The sequence below is a fragment of the Osmerus mordax genome, chromosome 8, assembly GCF_038355195.1.
Source record: "Osmerus mordax isolate fOsmMor3 chromosome 8, fOsmMor3.pri, whole genome shotgun sequence".
Taxonomy (NCBI): Eukaryota; Metazoa; Chordata; class Actinopteri; order Osmeriformes; family Osmeridae; genus Osmerus; species Osmerus mordax.
Genome location: NC_090057.1, coordinates 17,367,734 through 17,383,985, shown reverse-complemented (window position 1 = coordinate 17,383,985; position 16,252 = coordinate 17,367,734). Strand labels below are relative to the sequence as shown.

The 16,252-nt window shown below is 42.3% G+C and overlaps 1 non-coding gene across 1 annotated transcript; it reads right to left on the bottom strand.

Annotated features, from left to right (window-relative positions):
- Window positions 1–2,579: 2,579 nt before the first annotated feature.
- On the bottom strand, window positions 2,580–2,733 carry LOC136948286 (5.8S ribosomal RNA). Its single transcript, XR_010877160.1, has one exon. It is a non-coding gene; the product is annotated as a 5.8S ribosomal RNA (ribosomal RNA).
- Between the last annotated feature and the right edge of the window lie 13,519 nt (window positions 2,734–16,252).

Below are 16,252 nucleotides of genomic sequence, written 5' to 3'. Positions count from 1 at the left end.
AACAAAATGCCATGAGTAACACCTCACCTGAAGCCCTGATGGTCCAGCTGCTGCTTCCTCAGCCTGCACTATATCTGCACTGGATTTCTGAGTTTCCTGAATGCATTTTAAAATAATGCCTTAATTAACAAAATGACCTAATGAGAAGTACATGCAATACATTTGTTTGTTCAGAAATTACTTTTTTATATGTAGGTAATTGGTTCAGGTTTTATGGAGCTGTACTAGGCCTACATAATCTGTACTGTACTTCTGAGCAATGAAATAATGTGTTAATGAATTATATGGATTTGGAAAAGGCGTTCGACCGTGTCCCTCGGGGGCTCATGTGGGGGGTGCTCCGGGAGTACGGGGTACCGGACTCCCTGATCGGGGCTGTTCGGTCCCTGTACGACCGGTGCCAGAGTTTGGTCCGCATTACAGGTAGTAAGTCGAACTTGTTCCCGGTGAGGGTTGGACTCCGCCAGGGCTGCCCTTTGTCACCGATTCTGTTCATAACTTATATGGACAGAATTTCTAGGCGCAGCCAGGGCGTTGATGGGGTGTGAATGATAACATTCATGGGTAACATTGTCTAAACGTCCCTTAAAAAACAGCAGTTTAATGCAATCTTTACCAAAATGGACAATTCAACTTCTCACCTGAACCCCTGATGCTGATTCATCACCAACCTGCTCTACATCTGTAGCTTCAGCGTGTTGTTTTTCCTGCACAGTAATTCACCAATTTAATACAGACACTAACCATGCTTAGTTAACTGCTGACATTGGTCGAGATTACAGGGATAGCCATATTACTATCCAAGGGATCATATAGGCCTACTTATTACCAGTTAATATCACTTTTGAGTTGCTAGCCTGCTGGTACTAGGCTAAACTAGCATGGTCCCATTATGTGGGTAGGTTGTCTTTATCCTTCTGGCTTCAGCAAGACCAGCTGCAGCTAACACACTGGTCAAAGATTGCAGACGCTAGGGAAAGACGTAATACAAGCAAAAGTTACATGCTTTACTACACTAACAACTTTCAAAACATGTTTCCATTGTAGAATGGGTGGCGATGTAAGGCTTACAGGTTTGCGCTAACTAACAACCTTTTCTTGATAGCTACTTACTCTCTGGGTGGTGAAAAAATCTTCTGATATCTCTGATGGGTGACATTTTTCTATCTACGAAGCACAAAAGGGTCAAAAATATCAATGCTGAGAACAAACAAAATACTAATATGAGGCTTTTATTTCCTGGCGTATTTAGTAGTTTACCGTGTCAGTATAGATGATATACGAATGAGTTTTGCAAATATATTGTGCAAAATATTTTCTTAGAAAATTAACATTATATCGGTGGGGATAATTGTGTCTTTCCCAAACTTTGGTTGTGACTAGTCCCTATGGACCCTATGCAAACCTACACCCTAGCGACTTTGTATGGAAGTCGGCGCAATGGACGCCGTCGGGTACGCACTGAGGACAGTCCGACCCGGTTGACAGTCACGCCGGAGGCGAGGGGCGACGTCCCTCCCCCTGCGAAGGGGAAGAGATGGCGTAGGGGGTACTGGTCCACGGCCCCGAGAAACGGCGAAGTGCAGGCAGAGGCGCTGTCCACCTTCGCCCCCAGCCCTTCCAAGCCGACCCAGAGCCGGTCACGGCGCACCACCGACGGGGGAAATGCGCCCGGCGGGGGCCGAGCCCAACCGGGGAGGGGTCCCACGAGGGGATCCCCACACACCAGAACGGCCGACCCTGACCCGCCGAGTTGAATCCCCCGGGCAGACTGCGCGGACCCCACCCGTTTACCTCTCAACGGTTTCACGCCCTCTTGAACCCTCTCTTCAAAATTATTTTCAACTTTCCCTTACGGTACTTGTCGACTATCGGTCTCATGCCGGTATTTAGCCTTAGATGGAGTTTACCACCCGCTTTGGGCTGCATTCACAAACAACCCGACTCCGAGAAGACCGTACCCCGGCACGCCGAGGGCCGTTACCGGCCTCACACCGTCCACGGGCTGAGCCTCGATCAGAAGGACTCAGGCCCCCGAGCGGCACCGGGCATAGCGGTCTTCTGTACGCCACATGTCCCACGTCCGCCGGACGGACGGGGATTCGGCGCTGGGCTCTTCCCTCTTCGCTCGCCGCTACTGAGGGAATCCTTGTTATTTTATTTTCCTCCGCTTAGTAATATGCTTAAATTCAGCGGGTTGTCTCAACTGATCTGAGGTCGTAGGCGCCCCACGAGGAGACATGCGACGGTTCGCCGCTCGGGGAGGTCAGAGGCGGGAGCCCGGCTTGACAGAGGGAACCATGGCGCGGAGCCCAGTCCCCCCCCTCGCTACCAGAACCCCGCATGCGTAACGCGGGCAGCAAGCAGACCACTGGTGTCCACAGGCAGGCAGGCCCGCACCTACGGGGAACGTGGGCGCCACCCAACCCCCCCCAAAGGGGGGGAGAATGGAAGGGGGGAAAAGGAGAACCGCAGGAACCTTTCTGCCGTGCTCTGCCTCGGTCTGCACTTAGGGGGACGGACACCCAGAGGCCTACAACGCCCCAACCGCGGAAACGGATTTCCGATTGAGGGCAAAGCGACCCTCAGACAGGCGTAGCCCCGGGAGGAACCCGGGGCCGCAAGGTGCGTTCGAAGTGTCGATGATCAATGTGTCCTGCAATTCACATTAGTTCTCGCAGCTAGCTGCGTTCTTCATCGACGCGTGAGCCGAGTGATCCACCGCTAAGAGTTGTACTTTTGGGCGCGGTGTCTGGGGTGTTCCGAAGTCGAGCCCGCTTGGTCTACCGACGGACGGTGATGCTCACGCGCCTCCACCATCGGTCGAGACGGGGCTCTGAGGCGACCAAAGCACCCACGGGCGTTACGCTACCCGGGGAAGGCCCAGGAGGGCGGCGGATCGCTCCGCGCTCGCACACTCCTCGGCTGCATTTGGTGTTTGGCGGCGCACCCGGACTCGCGTCGGAGAGTCAGACCCGTTAATGATCCTTCCGCAGGTTCACCTACGGAAACCTTGTTACGACTTTTACTTCCTCTAGATAGTCAAGTTTGATCGTCTTCACGGCGCTCCGCCAGGGCCGTGACCGACTCCGGCGGGGCCGATCCGAGGGCCTCACTAAACCATCCAATCGGTAGTAGCGACGGGCGGTGTGTACAAAGGGCAGGGACTTAATCAACGCGAGCTTATGACCCGCGCTTACTGGGAATTCCTCGTTCATGGGAAATAATTGCAATCCCCAATCCCCATCACGAGTGGGGTTCAGCGGGTTACCCACGCCTCTCGGCATGTGTACAGACGTCAATTTTTGACGTCTGTACACATTCAAATGTAACGTCTGTACACAAACTAGAATTCAGACGTTTTGGCACAGTTGGCGTTCCATACATTTGAACGTGTACAGACGTCCGTTTTTAACGTCTGTACACGTTTTGACTTCTGTAGTCAATTATTCAATGTTCTTAAACTCAACCGATTATTGTCATTTTACCATACTGTTCATATTGAACAGACATCAGTGTTTACTTGGAAATATTACTGTATATTTCCACTTTTGATTTGTATTTCCATCGTAAGTTTGTTCTTTAATTTCATTTGGAAGTGGTATTAAAAGGTCTTAAAAAGTCTTCCATTTAACTTGTTTATACCTGTAGACACCCTGTGAAGCCCCCACCCCCACTCCAGAGACAGTTGGTGACAGAGAGGTGCAGACATTAAATTAAAATGCCTTAAGAATAGAGTAACAAATAGAGACTAAATGTGTAAATGGATGTTGAAACTCAGTTCTCTGAGTTGGTGCATGTCAGTTTAGGCAAAGGTAGCCTTTTAAACCTCTAGGTTTAAAACAAATTCAGATTTGATTGGAACTCTCTCTTTTATACATTTATAGTTGGATTTGACATTTAACAGACATTTAATTCATTTCGCAAGTTGTTTAACTCAAACAACCATAACACAGTACATATGGTATACAAAGCTGCAGTCAGATTTGGCGAAATTGTTAGCTTGGATGTTATCTTTATGTAGCGCCCCTTGAGCCTCGTTTTCGGGCTTAACTTAAGTTAACAAAATACTGGTTGGGGCGCCCTGAGTTATTTTTACTATACTTACTATTTATAATAAAATAGGTCCTTTACTTTAACAAAAATACACGTTGTTTAATATAAGCATATCACTCGGTAGTAAACATCAGTACACCATGGTTATTATCTGCCTACCACAGTCACTTGAAAATAAAGAGAAATAAAAGTCTGTCGATTGTTGCCGAATGTTGCTAATGTGCGTTGGGCCACGCCGTGCGATCTCCCTCGGTCGATGGGCAACTCGTGGCGCACCAACCACCTCGTGGCCTGAGGAGTAAAAGTTCGGTGAGTAGCTCAGTGTCCAGAAGAACAAGAAAGGCTCCTTGAATTGGACTGTCCGTCGAATTTGGTTCCTTTCCCATCCCAAATCCAGTATGCACGTGCAACCTGCTGCTGAGTTATCTGTCCGACAGCCCGCACATTACAGGTTCCAGTCATTCAAAGGTCCCCTAATTGGCAACTCAATACTGAACCTCTGGACCCGCTCTCCACCATCTTCTCCCCTCTTCTTCCGTTCCTTCCCATACATATACCTTGACGACGACAGTTCAAAGGTCATATAAAACTTATGAGCCAATAAGCTCACAGACATTCTAATGTAAATATGAACAATCTGTTTAAACATTATTATATAAAATATATGAAACTTAACAGCATTAATTTATCTGAACAGAAAAACAATAAACAAATGCAATATGAAATAAAATACTAGCAAGGGGCTACATTTACATATCTATGGGGTCTATATGTAAACCCCCCCCCCCGCCACCTACGGTCTTCTTCTGGTGGTCCCAACACAAGCTCTTCTCTTGTCTGGCCCCCCAATGGTGGAATCAACTCCCCACCTCCATCAGGGACACTGACTGTCTCCCCACCTTCAAGAAAAGGCTCAAGACGCACTTGTTCCGGGAGTACAACGGCACTTAGGAATGCTTGGCTGGACCTGATGTTAGTTTCCTCCAGGATCACAATGACTTGTATTCAGAGACTTGTTGCTCTTGTTGGTTAGTTGTAACGGTTTCAAATTCTTGTACTTGCTGAAATATTTTACTGTTGATTTTACAGCTCTCTATTGGAAGTCGCTTTGGATAAAAGCGTCTGCCAAATGCATAAATGTAAATGTCTTGATGATGATGCACACGCAGCTTCAAGGCAGAAAGATGCGTTCCATTTCACTTTTACTGTACCTACACCTTTAATGTTCCCGCCATCCCCCCCTTTCTGAATAAAGTTCGACTGATCTGATTTGTTGATTTCTGTTGTTATGAAAACCAGTTTAGCCAAGCTAACTAACGTTATTTTTAGCTAGCTTGCATTACCATTCAATTTCTAACAAAACATTAATAAAACTAGAGAGGGTACAATTTCTGGGGAAATTGTAGGGTGTGCTTGCTTGCATCGGTTGCACAGGGGTCCGTTTTTGAATGACATTTTTACAACTGATATTTCTGTATATTTTATATAAAAATGCATACTTATTATTTATAAAGATTACATAGATTTTAAAGCAATTTTTTTTGCTGCTCATTTACAACTGAAAATACGAGTGAAGTGTAGAATGAAATAGATGTCTTCTCATTTCCCCTGCAAGAGGCAGCCTCATCGTTGAATCAAAACGAATAAATTTGGCAGACCGGTGTAAAAATTGACCTAATCTCTATGACTTAAATGTCATTTTAAGTTTTTCCCTTCTCATGATATTTTCAGGCATTTAGCCTACTCATTGCATTCATTCATTAATAAAGAACCCCCTTTGAAGATTATTCTACGACGTTACCCGGTAGTAGAAGATGGAATCGCGATTCAAACAGTACCATCTGCTAACTGAAAATATGCCCCCCAAAACGTAAATAAGCTTGACATTTATTTAGTGGAAAATCGCTCATTCATAAAAAGCTCACTGGTAGCGATCATTGTCAGTAACAACGCAAAATGCGATATAGCCCTGTGTGGAGAATCTGCCCCGGTAAATTGTACTACTACTGTACAGTACTAGACTACTGCTGTGTTCGTCTTGGTAGCGATTGCGTTGGTTGAATTGGATTTAACGTTCCGTTGTACGGTTTAAGCTGACATTAATTATTTTCATGAACAGATTGACAACGTTTAGGCTGTGGCAATGAAGTTCAGGTTAGTAGTTAGATAGACTTTTGATTTAAGTAAGGGGAGTGCCGAACATTTTCTGTCGCCGTTTGACTTCCTAAACAGCTGTGTAGTGTAGATGTTTTTGTAGTGTGTCTCGCGTAAGCTACAGCGTTGCAGTGAGCTACACTGGTTTGAAACCACAGGTAATGGTAATTTCACCAACAAATCGTTTTCTAATGTCAGAATAAATCCTACAACGAAAATGTACATGTGAGGAATGTTTATTTTAACGATTGGAAACAGATAAAGCTACATCATAGACCACTGTGGTATGTGTTGCCCGGGCAACACAGGCTAATGTCATGATGCTAATACTTCAGTGAAATAGTAGACTATTGTTTCCGAAAGTAGATGTACTTCCTTAATAATATCAGCTTATATTGTACATTACACATCACAAAGTAAAATGAGTAAATAGTTATCACCCTGGCCTCTTTTCTTGTGGCGTTCCTTCAGCTGCCTTGCAGTAAAGCTATAGTTAGCCTAGCTATCCCCCAAGTTAACAGATGCGAAACGAATGTTCTGGCAAAGGTAGTCACGTGTGTTTTCGTGACATTAGTGACGCAGTGACGTTAGTAACGTCAGTGACTGTGGCTAGCAAATTAGCCACAGTTAGCTTCACTTTTCGCCACAAAAACTTAACTTAAGCCTAAACCATGCAACAGAACGTAAATTCCAATAGAAGCAACTCAATCGCTACCAAGACTAAACTTTTGACACCTACGTTGTCTATGTAGGCCAAATATTGACTGAGTTTTAGGGGGGCAAAAAGAAATAATAATAATATATATGTGAGAGAACAAAGGTTGTGCTCTCGCCGAAGGCTTGAGCACACCCAACTAGAGAGGATACAATTTCTGGGGAAATTGTAGGGTGTGCTTGCTTGCGTCGGTTGCACAGGGGTCTGTATATTTTATATAAAAATGCATCGGGCCTACTTATTATTTATAAAGATTACATAGATTTAAAAGCATCTTTTTTTTGCTGCTCATTTACAACTCAAAATACGAGTGAAGTGTAGAATGAAATATGATGTCTTCTCATTTCCCCTGCAAGAGGCAGCTGACAGGCTGAATCAAAACGAATACATTTGGCAGACCGGTGTTAAAATGGACCTAATCTCAATGACTTACACGTCCTTTTAAATTGTCCCTTCTCGTGATATTTTCAGGCATTTAGCCTACTCATATTGCATTCATTCATTAATAAAGAACCCCCTTTGAAGATTATTCTACGACTTTACCGGCAGAAGATAGAATCGCGATTCAAACAGTACCATCTGCTAACTGAAAATATGCCCCCAAAAACGTAAATAAGCTTGACATTTATTTAGTGGAAAATCGCTCATTCATAAAAAGCTCACTGGTAGCGATCATTGTCAGTAACAACGCAAAATGCGATATAGCTCTGTGTGGAGAAGCTGCCCCGGTAAATTCTACTACTACGGTACAGTACTAGACTACTGCTGTGTTCGTCTTGGTAGCGATTGCGTTGGTTGAATTCGATTTAACGTTCCGTTGTACGGTTTAGGCTGAAATTAATTATTTTCATGAACAGATTGACAAAGTTTAGGCTGTGGCAATGAAGTTCAGGTTAGCAGTCAGATTGTTTCAACTATTGAAAGACTTTTGAGTAAGGGGAGTGCCGAACATGTTCTGTCGCCGTTTGATTTGAACAGCGGAGGAGTTTTTGTTAGCTACTCACACTAGTGTCTCGGGGAGGCTACAGCGTTGCAGTGAGCTACACTGGTTTGAAACCACAGGTAATGGTAATTTCACCAACAAATCGTTTACTAATGTCAGAATAAATCATACAACGAAAATGTATATGTGAGGAATGTTTATTTTAACGATTGAAAACAGATACATCATAGACCACTGTAGTATGTGTTGCCCGGGCAACACAGGCTAATGTCATGATGCTAATACTTCAGTGAAATAGTAGACTACTGTTTCCGAAAGTAGATGTACTTCCTTAATAATATCAGTTTATATTGTACATTACACATCACAATTGTGTGTCATATCACAAAGTAAAATGAGTAAATAGTTATCACCCTGGCCTCTTTGCTTGTGGCGTTTCTGCAGCTGCCTTGCAGTAAAGCTATAGTTAGCCTAGCTATCCCCCAAGTTAACAGATGCGAAACGAATGTTGTGCCAAAGGTAGTCATGCGTGTTTTCGTGACGTTAGTGACGTAGTGACGTTAGTAACGTCAGTGACTGTGGCTAGCAAATTAGCCACCGTTAGCTTCACTTTTCGCCACAAAAACTTAACTTAAGCCCAAACCATGCAACGGAACGTAAATTCCAATAGAAGCAACTCAATCGCTACCAAGACGAAACTGTTGACACCTACGTTGTCTATGTAGGCCAAATGTTGACTGAGTTTTAGGGGGGCAAAAAGAATAAAAATAATAATAATAATATATATGTGAGAGAACAAAGGTTGTGCCCTTGCCGAAAGCAAAGCACACCCAATTAGCACTAACCTGCTCCAGAGCAGGCTAACGTAAGTGTAGCTGGACAAGCTTGCCACACCCCCGGAAAATAACATGGCAGCTCCCTTTTTGAGAGACCCAGTTGACCAAGGAGCTATATTTTAGTTTGATTAGCTTTCCATACCAATAGAGTTCTTCGCGATTGCCAAGATCCTTTATTTCACACGGATGAGTTCTTGTTTGAGCGATATCGATTCAGCCGACAAGGACTCATTTATTTGCAAGACCTTTTCGGGCCGTACATTGCAAATATCACACGCCGCAGCAAGCTTTATGCTTTATTATGAGCTTATGCTGCTGTATGTGAATATGTAATGCTATGTTTCAGGAAATGTCTTGTCTTATCTGTTGTGCCTGTGCTTTTTATATGTTTCACTGTGGGAGAGTGGGAAACGTATTCCTTTTTATGTCTTGACGTGAAGAAATTGACAATAAAGCTACTTGAAACTTTTACTGTGCTTCAGACTCTGCATAGCCTTGAGGTTTTTTGCGTCAGGTATAGGCTACATTTTTATACAGTTTTGGCGATGCAGAAAACATTGGCAAAACCGCAGCATGCGTTGCTGTAAGAAAAGTGTACTTGGCGCTTAACCACCTGATGAATCAATTCATCATATTCCCTGGCCATGTCCCAGTCAATGAAATCAAAGAGGGATTTACACATAGGCCTACATGCATATACACATATATAGTACATGATATAAGCGCAGTAGCCTACATATATCCTCATAAGTGTCTATGAATTCGTATCAATTAGATACTCTTTGGCCTTGTTTTTATCTAGCCTACTTATTCTGAAAGAGTTGAGATCATTATTTTCGCTAGCAAGATCTCATTCGATTATTAATTTCCATTAAGGCTACTGCCAGCAGGCACATTTAAAGAAATGTGATCTGATTTATTGGGGTAATGAGGCACTTAAGATGAGCCTATACATTTCCCCAAAACTTTCGCATTTAGCTTATCGGCAATTTTTTGCAAAGCTGCTTGTCTTGCTCTGGCAGTGGTTTGACTTAGCCATGATAATATGCTTATTGTCTTCGGAGAGACTCATTATAATAGTTTGCTCGGATTTTCCGCCATAATACCGTTAGAAAATCACGGTTTTGGTGATCGACCTTTCCTGCCTTTTGAAGTAGGACGTGCACGTGCAATTTCCCTGATAAGTTTAGCCTGATTGAAATTAACCACATGATTTTGATGCGGATCAGCCGTTGACAAACCGATATTTGCTGGGGGGTATTCGTCGTAGCTCGCTAAGCAGTTTAGCGAGCTAATTTTCAGGCTAAGATAAAAAAACGCCCCTCTTTTTGGTTCGTGGAAGCAACTTTCGATAAATCACCATAGTAACATATCAATTAGCACTAACCTGCTCCAGAGCAGGCTAACGTAAGTGTAGCTGGATAAGCTTGCCACACCCCCGGAAAATAACATGGCAGCTCCCTTTTTGAGAGACCCAGTTGACTAAGGAGCTATATTTTAGTTCGATTAGCTTTCCATACCAATAGAGTTCTTCGCGATTGCCAAGATGCTTTATTTCACACGGATGAGTTGTTGTTTGAGCGATATCGATTCAGCCGACAAGGACTCATTTATTTGCAAGACCTTCTCGGGACGTACATTGCAAATATCACACGCCGCAGCAAGCTTTATGCTTTATTATGAGCTTATGCTGCTGTATGTGAATATGTAACGCTATGTTTTACAAAATGTCTTGTCTTATCTGTTGTGCCTGTGCTTTTTATATGTTTCACTGTGGGAGAGTGGGAAACGATTCCTTTTTATGTCTTGACATGTGAAGAAATTGACAATAAAGCTACTTGAAACTTTAACTGTTCTTCAGACTGCATAGCCTTGAGGTTTTTTGCGTCAGGTAGGCTATAGGCTACATTTTTATACAGTATAGGCGATGCAGAAAACATTGGCAAAGCCGCAGCATGCTTTGCTGTAAGAAAAGTGTACTTGGCGCTTAACCAGCTGATGAATCAATTCATCATATTCCCTGGCCATGTCCCAGTCAATTAAATCAAAGAGGGATTTACACATAGGCCTACATGCACATATATAGTAGGCCTACATGATATAAGCGCAGTATATCCTCATAATTGTCTATGAATTTGTATCAATTAGATACTCTTTGGCCTTGTTTTTATCTAGCCTACTTATTCTGAAAGAGTTGAGATCATTATTTTGCTAGCAAGATCTCATTCGATTATTAATTTCCATTAAGCCTATACCAGCAGGCACATTTAAAGAAATGTGATCTGATTGATTGGGGTAATGAGGCACTTAAAATGAGCCTATACATTTCCCCAAAACTTTCGCATTTAGCTTATTGGCAATTTTTTGCCAAGCTGCTTGCTCTGGCAGCGGTGGCGGTGTTTGACTTAGCCATGATAATATATGCTTATTGTCTTATAGAGACTCATTATAATAGTTTGCTCGGATGGCGAGAATAGCCTATCACCGCTCTCTCTTTCGTATTTTCCGCCATCATACCGTTAGAAAATCACGGTTTTGGTGATCGACCTTTCCTGCCTTTTGAAGTAGGACGTGCACGTGCAATTTCCCTGATAAGTTTAGCCTGATTGAAATTAACCACATGATTTGGATGCGGATCAGCCGTTGACGAACCGATATTTGCTATTCTCACTCATCTCACTAATGTGAACGGGCTAAAGGGACAATTGATTAACTTAGCTTCAACCCTTACGACGAACGGGGCCCAGTTCTCACTCATCTCGCTAATGTTAACGGGCTAAAAGGACAATTGATTAACTTAGCTTCAACCCTTACGACGAACGGGGCCCTGAGCGCGCCACTAGCATCTCGTCATATCGCGCAGTCGGAGCACAGCTAGATAATCAGCGTCAGCGCTCTTGGGTACCCAGCATGCTGTGCGGCATGTAAAAAAACGCAAAGACTTGTGGAAAATAGTTAGGTTACAACAGCCATGCAAGGGATTTCAGTTGTTGTGTTCGTTCAGTTAGATGTTTGTAATGTTATTGTTTGTTAGTTAATATAATCTTGTTGGTCACCCTGAGTGTGCATGCTGTGTAGTTTAATTGGAAAAGAGAGTCGGCCATTGTACTATCACAGACGATACTTCTAAAGAGCTGAGCGTGGACTGTGAGCTAGACCAATTGTCTATGAGGCTAATCTTGATTCTGGATTGGCTGAGATTCTGGAAAGAGATCTACTCAAGAAGAGAATCTATATCTGTGGTTTTCAAGCCATCTTTGAGAAAGTTTGAAAACAATGTTGCGGTTAATGTTTTGATAGTGGGAGGCAATTTATGGACTACACCTAAACCTCATGCGACTGCTGCAGCATTTCTGCTTTGGCGTGACCTGGGCCCCTTTCGTCGTAAGGGTTGAAGCTAAGTTAATCAATTGTCCCTTTAGCCCGTTAACATTAGCGAGATGAGTGAGAACAGCAAATATCGGTTCGTCAACGGCTGATCCGCATCCAAATCATGTGGTTAATTTCAATCAGGCTAAACTTATCAGGGAAATTGCACGTGCACGTCCTACTTCAAAAGGCAGGAAAGGTTGATCACCAAAACCGTGATTTTCTAACGGTATAATGGTGGAAAAGAAGAAAGAGAGAGAGCGGTGATAGGCTATTCTCGCCATCCGAGCAAACTATTATAATGAGTCTGTCTCTACGAAGACATAAGCATATTATCATGGCTAAGTCAAACACCGCCGCTGCCAGAGCAAGACTAGCAGCTTGGCAAAAAAATTGCCGATAAGCTATAAATGCGAAAGTTTTGGGGAAATGTATAGGCTCATCTTAAGTGCCTCATTACCCCAATCAGATCACATTTCTTTAAATGTGCCTGCTGCCCGTAGGCTTAATGGAAATGTATAATCGAATGAGATCTTGCAAGCGAAAATGATGATCTCAACTCTTTCAGAATAAGTAGGCTAGATAAAAACAAGGCCAAAGACTATCTAATTGATAAGAATTCATAGACACTTATGAGGATATATGTAGGCTACTGAGCTTATATCATGTACTATATATGTGTATATGCATGTAGGCCTATGTGTAAATCCCTCTGATTTTATTGACTGGGACATGGCCAGGGAATATGATGAATTGATTCATTTGCTGGTTAAGCGCCAAGTACACTTTTCTTACAGCAACGCATGCTGCGGCTTTGCCAATGTTTTCTGCATCGCCTATACTGTATAAAAATTTAGCCTATACCTGACGCAAAAAAACTCAAGGCTATGCAGAGTCTGAAGCACAGTTAAAGTTTCAAGTAGCTTTATTGTCAATTTCTTCACGTCAAGACATAACTCTATTGGTATGGAAAGCTAATCGAACTAAAATAGCTCCTTGGTCAACTGGGTCTTTCAAAAAGGGAGCTGCCATGTTATTTTCCGGGGGTGTGGCAAGCTTATCCAGCTACACTTACGTTAGCCTGCTCTGGAGCAGGTTAGTGCTAATTGATATGTTACTATGGTGATTTATCGAAAGTTGCTTCCACGAACCAAAAAGAGGGGCGTTTTTTATCTTAGCCTGAAAATTAGCTCGCTAAACCGCTTAGCAAGCTATGACGAATACCCCCCTGGGCTGGGAGAGAGAGAAATAGCATGGATGGGGATAGTGTGTGGGCAGATGTGTCTTTATATAGGGTGAAATGGAATGAGAAATGCAATACAAAATGGCTGAAAGGGGTGTATTTATGTAAATGTACACATTGCCTCAATATCTTTGTGTCAATAAATCAAATATAATTTTGACTGATGGTTTTTCAAACCTTATTGGCTTCAAGGTGACATCATTCTGATGTACCATGCGCAATTTCATGCAATTTTACCTTGAAATGTCAACCGTTTCTTAACCTTTGTCCCAAAGCTGACGAAAGCTATTCCTATATTCTCAACAGTTGGTGTGTAGCAGAGAGGATAAAGAGACTGACTTGTGACTTTATGCTCATGAGTTCAAATCCCCATTCAGCCTATTGTTGTTGGCCAACTACATGAAGTAGTTTTGCTCTCTTGTCCAACTTTTGATCTTCTACAATGTACATTTTAATAATATTTTCCAATCTTGCGGAGGAACCCGCATTGCTGCTTGCAACTATATTTAGGGTTCCTCCGGTAGGAGGAAACCTATTGTTTTTGTTAGTATTCTTATTTTTATTCTTATATTTCTCCGCTAAATGGCCCAATAATACACCAGGTCACTCACTACTCCCAGACCGCTAATGGCCCATGTACGCCCATAGGTGGTGCTATAAGCCACGACCAAAGTCTACGTGATTTCCCCAGCGCCCCATTATTCCAAAATGCCTGAAAATTGGGATACATGCCTTATTTCTCAAGGGGAACAAAAAAGCCTAAAGGACCCATAAGGTCCGCCATGAAGGATTTTCCTGTACAGTGAAAACTTGGGGAAATCTTTAAAATTCATCTCGTCTTAAACCAAAGTGCAATTGAACAAAAATGTTGTGCAGATGTGTAGAATTGATGTCTTTATATAGGGTGACATGGAATAAGAAATGCAATACAAAATGGCTGAAAGGGGTGTATTTATGTAAATGTACACATTGCCTCAATATCTTTGTGTCAATAAATCAAATATAATTTTGACTGATGGTTTTTCAAACCTAATTCGGTTGAAGATGACATCACTCTGACGTACCATAAACAACTTCACCTTGGTATGTCAAAATATGATTGAATTACGTGTGTTTAAACTTTGGCCGAATCTAACAATGCTTGCCACGGGAGAAACAGCTGACTTTTTTATACAGTAACTGACCGAAGGAATTGTCAACACTGAGAATAGCTCAAATGTCTGAGACTGTGCACTGCAATGTGTATGTACACAGGTTTGAATTCAGCCACAGCCTTTGGGCCTGTTGTGATACTGATTATTTGTTTAGTTAAACAGGATGACATCATTCTGAAGTACCATGCGCAATTTCCCCTTGATATGTCAAAACATCATTGAATTAAAGCTGTTTAAACTTTGACCGAATCAAATAATGCGTGCTAGAGGAGAAACGGCTTCCGTTTTTTATACAGTAACTGACTACTTTTTCTCATCCTTGAGGGTAGCTCAGTGGGTTGAAACTGTGTTCTGCAAAGTGCAAGGTCACAGGTTTGATTCCAGCCAAAGCCTTTGGGCCTATCTTAATTTTGATTATCTGTTTTGTTAAACAGGATGACATCGTTCTGAAATACCATGTGCAATTTCATGCAATTTCACCTTAAAATGTAAACTGTTTCTTAGCAGAGAGGATAGAGAGACTGACACGTAACCTTATGCTCATGAGTTCAAATCCCCATTCAGCCTATTGTTGTTGGCCAAACATGTAGTTTTGCTCTCTTGTTGTCCAACTCTCGATCTTCTACATTGTACATGTTTATAATAATTTTGCCATTTTGCGGAGGAATCCGCATCACTGCTTGCAGGTATATTTGTAATGTTATTTTGCTTGCTGCTGCGCCACAATTGATCCTTGGGTATACCCATCATATTGACCAGAGGCTCTGCCCTTACTATTTGTGATCTCACACTGCCATCTAGTGGGAACTTTAGCAAACTTAAATGTATACCTTTTTCGAAATGTGAATATGATATAGTATACAAACGTAATTATTTTTTCAGTAGCTAACAAAATAGCATACAGTTGTTAATAATGTCAATGCCAATTTATATTAGCCTATTTCTTAACCTTAATTCAATCAAGATTGGTTGAGTGTGGACAGGTTTTCTCTTTTGCAATGATCGTTATCTGGTTTCCCCTCAGAAACAAATGAAGTGGTAGCACCCAATTTTAAACGTGTACAGACGTTAAAAACGGCCGTGTACAGACGTTAAAAACGGCCGTGTACAGACGTCAAAACGTGTACAGACATTAAAAACGGCCGTGTACAGACGTCAATTTATGACGTCTTTACACATTAAAATGTAACATCTGTACACGAACGTCAACTTACACGTTTTGGCACAGTTGGCCTTCGATACATACCCACTTTTTGCGCCACTGTGCGAGATGACAAGGTAACGCTTGAGTAATTAGTGAGGAGTTAACATGTTTTGGCATACATTTCTGTGAGGCACTAGTGATATTCTAACAAACATTGTAATCTTGAAGATGTGGTTTTGCTCTTATCGCAACATGCAGCCAATTGTTACCAATCTTCATTAAGGATGCAAATAGTTTTTTACAAGAGAACATCAATGTTTATATTCATATCCAAAAGAGAAGTCCTCCTCAGGTGGCTACTGTAACATAAAGACAGGTCTTTTGAGTCTGAGACATATTTAACTGACACTCAATAGAGCTCATAATAGTGAACTATCCAATCATGAGCGTGTCAGCATCACTTCCTAATTATTTAAAATGTTAAACAAATTATCATTATTTGTATTATTCTATGTTTAAGTTTGAAATAAACAGAGAACATACGTCCATCCTTTGGTCAGAGTTGTAGTCACAATCTCAACCTGTAGATAACGTATTTGGGGGGATATAATATTCATAAACTGGTTTCCACAAAGAAC